This window comes from Martes martes (assembly GCF_963455335.1).
Source record: "Martes martes genome assembly, chromosome: 5".
Lineage (NCBI taxonomy): Eukaryota > Metazoa > Chordata > Mammalia > Carnivora > Mustelidae > Martes > Martes martes.
The window spans coordinates 89,593,337-89,598,249 of record NC_137892.1 but is presented as its reverse complement, the minus strand read 5'-3'; positions in this window follow the sequence as shown (position 1 = coordinate 89,598,249).

The following is a 4,913-nucleotide window of genomic DNA, read 5'->3' as shown; positions in this document are numbered from 1 at the left end:
GGGCATGCTGGTCATTGTAGTCCAACTCACAGGAGCCGCGGGACATTGGACTACAACTCCCGGCAGGCTCTGCGCGAGGGGGTTGGTGAGAGTTAAAGCTGCCTCTGGGGATCTACCCTTATAAGCGAGGTCTGTGGAGGTTTGTTGCTGTTGGTTGACTGCTGGGCGACTGCCGACCACACTTTTCCTCAACTGTAGAGTGGGGATAGTGGCTACGGCCTCACCTAACACTAGGGGCATTCAGGCAGGCACGATGAGATCCTGCCTGGGAAAGGTTTTGCAAACTAAGTCTAGAGGGTTACAGTGTGACTCTTCATCTCCAGGATGTCCTTTAAAATATATGCTAATGCCCGTTCTGTGTAAAGCGTATGTTAGGTCCTGGAGATTGAGAGACGGGTTTTGGGAACCAAAACTTTAAGAACCAAGAAAACAGAAAAATGAGATAGATTTATGTAGTTAGAGGGCAGTCTGAGTATGCCCTCTTCGTGCATGTGCTCTGGCACAGCTTCTTTAGAGGGACCTCAAGGCTTCAGAGATAGAGAAAGAAGAAAGGGGCAGGCGTTGGAGCCGGCATTAAAGTCCCTATCTTTGTTGTTCTTTATTCTTCATCTATCCCATCCTATTTCAGGGCACCTCTGAGACTTTTCTGTTCCACCCCACTCGTTTCCATGACTCATTCCCTTGTTTTCCGAAGGCCCTATGAAATTAGTAAAAGGGAAGTAAAATATGCCTGCGTTTTCCCACTCAGGTCTTCATGGGGCCTAACAAAGAAAAAAAGCTATTCTCATGGTGTCCTTACTGACTTGTGCCTGCGGGTGAATTGGGATGGCTAAAGATCAGGTTTCAAAAGTGAGAAATGATCAATTCATTTCAAGACAAAAAATTACTTGGAATTCATTGAGCTCTTACCCAGGAAGACCACATCAGTATGCCAGCTGTGAAACCAAGCAGCAGCTACTTAGGCATTTGGGGGTGGGACTGGGAGATGATCAGCCAGAGACACAACTGATAGAGTAGAATCTTCCAGTCTAGCAGTTCTACCCTGCAGTCAGGAGTGGCCCTAGGATGTGAGCGCCAGTGTGCTCACAGAAGGCTGGGTCCTAAAGAAGCCACCTGTGCTTTGCAGACAAGGGACCTGATCAGGGATATACATTAGGTGATTAAACATAAGAAGGAAGTTTATTTGGTTTTGGGAAACTGGACAGACTGCTTTAAAATATGGACAAGGGAAGGCGAGGTATGCCTTAGGGTCTAGGGGCACAGGGCTAAGGTCTGGAGGTACTCAAAGCTGTCAGAGGGCTGGGAAGTTGAGAACTATCTGATTGAGAATGGCAGGGAGGGCGGCCTAGAGCACTGTAGGGAGAAACTGGATTGAGAAGAGCTACTATGAATTATGGGGCTACTTAGGAGTAGATTCGAGGTTCAAGAATGCTGAACAAGATTTGGGAAGCTGCAGCCTTTTGGAAATGTCTGGGACCTCAACAACTTTTTCCATTGTCTTCTGAAACCTCACTCTCCACTTTTTTTCTAGAAGACTCATTTCCTCCTAGGTCAGTAAAAAATGGCTCAGCATGGCAACCTTGTCATATATGCCAGCAAATGTAACCGTTAGCTCATTTACACCTCAATTAACACTACTAGATGAACGTTTCTATGACCCTAGCACTAGGACTAACTTAGAACTCCAAACCTCAACATTTAGAACACTTCTGTGCCAGTTTTGGGTTAAGCACACCAACCACTCAACAAAATAATCCTGACTATGAAACACAGTCTCTGTGTCTGGTAAAAGAGGAAGCTGTGGGCTCAGAAGGTTCAGGATGGAGGTGCCTGGGGAAAATAACCAGCAGGAGGGGTCAGGAAGCAACTGGGAAGGAAATAAGGGAAGAGAACTTGGGATCTCAAGGAGAAGGAGGTAGGTGTAGAAAGAAGTTCAAAGAGGTGATAAAGGGTGTCCACAAATTCAGAAGGAGACTGTTGAGCAGAACCACACAATGTTTTCCAACAGATTCAAATAGAATTGAATTGATTAGTACTAGCCTGAGTTTAGGAAATGATGTGCATGTACTAGGCCAAGGGGCCTGCAATGATCCCTCATCTACTAAACCATTTTACTGAGAACTGGCCTCAGATTTCCATCAGTTTTCTTTACTTTTAGAAATATTTGTTGAACGGTAGTGAATTTTTGCTAGTGATCCTGAGGTTTGCCTTGTGCCCTATATGATTGAGGTGCTGCCCCATCGATCCCTGGAAGAAAGGTACTCAGTAAATGTTCCCTCTGTCCAACTGGGCCTGTGGGCCTGTGTGCCTGAGCTGGGTTGTTGGTTAGCCTCCCATAAGTTGGGGGAAGAAGCAAAAGAAGGACATTCTATAGTAACTACCCCACCCCGCCACCTGTTCCTGATGTGGCATCTAGTCCTGTGTTAAAATAAGGAGGAAGCTGTCATGTAAATGGCCACCATCCTGTTGTCTAGACATCAAGGAAAAGACATACTGTCTCAGGGAAGTTGCCAGGGCTGCAGAAGGCTGCACTCGGATTTTCTATCAGAGGTGGGTTCTTGTATTTGCGTAAGTAGTAGGATCCTCTAGCAGAACTCCTTCTAATGCAGTTTCCTAGAGAATTAAGTGAATTCATCCTTGACCCCTTCTCAAAGGAGAGCTATTTAACGACAGGAAAATCAACATTGCTACTGAAGAACTGCAATGTCGGTTTCTAGGTAAAAGCCATCCAATCTCATAGTCATACCAGTTCACACCCTTTCCCCCACATATAAATACCTTTTGACTAACAGCTCGTATCTGCAGGACATTGTCCAGAGTCAGGGGGATGCTTGTGGCCTTAGAATAAAGACATCAATTGGGTTATCTAGAGCAAACCTCATGTTCTTGACCTAATTAGTCCAGTATGATTAGCAGCCGATTGAAGTGCCTATGGCAGCCAGAATAACAGGAACAATTCAAACAGAATCCAGTACTTCTAGACATTGTTATGTCACTTGGAGAGTTCTATCCCAATGATGGATTTTTGTGTGTGCCGGAACTGGTTAGGAAGTCATGCATTTTTTGCAATGTGGCTTAAATAAATATATCTGAGTTATTTTTTAAAATGCTGTAGTATTTTAGGGGTGCCTGGGTGGCTCAGATGGTTAAGCATTTGCCTTTGGCTCAGGTCATGATCCCAGGGTCCTGGGATCCAGGCCCTTTCCCTCTGCCCCTCCACCCCACTCATGCTTGCACTCTTTCTCTCAAATAAATAAATAAATAGCATTTTTTAAAAAATGCTGTAGCATTGCTGTCATAGGTTGGAAATAGACTCTGAGACTTGGAGATTTGCATGCTGAAGGTTTATTGGTGAATGCTCCTGGGAACAAGAGCTGTGAAGGGTATGGGAAGTGGAATGGGACAGACTGGGGGAAATCGAGGCAAGAGTTCCAGGTCTTTAACCCACCCCCATCAACCAGTCATCAAGCAGCTGTGAGCCCTCAGCAGCCAATGCTCCTCTTTTTTTTTTTTTTTTCTTTTCAATTTTAGCAGCCAGCACTCCTTAACAGCTGAGGAAACATTGCGTTGACCTTGAAGTGGGACCTGGGTGGTGATACTCCACATTGTCTGCTGTGATTGCCAACTAGTACTTCTGCTTCCCACGTGTCTCCACGTTTGCTCTTCCACTTTACCTACCAAGTACCTACCAAAGGTCAGATAAGGGTCATTCTTCCCTTAAGACATAGGGAAATATTGGGCACCTGGGTTGCTCAGTCAGTGAAGTGGCTGCCTTCAGCTCGAGTCATGATCCCAGGGTCCTGGGACCCAGCCCCGCATCAGGCTCCCTGCTCAGTGGGAAGCCTGCTTCTCCTTCTCCCGCGCTCTCTGCCTGCCGTTCTGCCTACTTGTGCCCTCTATAGCTCTGTCAAATAAATTCTAAAAAGAAAAAAAAAAGACACGGGGAAATCTTAAGTATGGAGAATATAGGCTTGTCAGACTCACCTAAGACTTGTCTCTGGCTTCCACCCGGAGTGATCTCTACTCAAAAGATTATGTTCATTTTTTCTTACATCTAAAGTTTATAGAACTGCGGAATATAAGAACCAGAAAAGGGGCGCCTGGGTGGCTCAGTTGGTTGAGCAACTGCCCTCAGCTCAGGTCATGATCCTGGAGTCCCTTGATCAAGTCCCACATCGGGCCCCCTGCTCAGCAAGGGGTCTGCCTCTCTCTCTTACCTTCCCCCTCTCATCCACTCTCTCTCTCATTCTCTCCTCTCTTTCAAATAAGTAAAAAAAAAAAAAAAAAAAAAAAAAAAAAGAACCAGAAAAGGTAATGAAAGCCAATTAGTCCAGCCACCTTGCTTTAAAAGTAAGAAAACAGTCTGGGAGCTGGGAAGCGATTTTGCCCAGCTGCAAAGTTCAGCCTGTGACCACATTTCCTGCCCTTGAGAGCCAGTTTTTATGACCTTCGATGGGCTGGGCACCATGTACCAAACTGGAGCTATAGAAGTGACTCGATTTCAAGCCTTGTCCTAGAAGATTTTAGAACCCACTAGGTTTCTTCAGTCTGCTTAAATAGTTGCAACAGAACAGAGAGGGTGAAGCTTTTTCCAGGCTTTCTCTCTCATCTCACCTCGCAGCGTCTAGATCCAGAAGCAAATGGCGTATTGTTGCACATTGTTCAGAATGGGTAATCTTGTAATCTGGACTGCCAGCTAGCATGTATTTATAAAGTTAACCCCTCTGTGTAGACACATGCAGGTGACTCTTCCACTGAATGTCCCCCAACCAAAATTCATTTCCAAACCAGTTTCATGGTGGAGAGTTCTAAAAAAATGGGTAACTGCTTTTCCTCCTTCCCTTTAAAAGACTTTAGAGGGTTTGTTACCCTTTATTCGCTTTCTAGGACACAAAGATTATAGCTGTACAGGG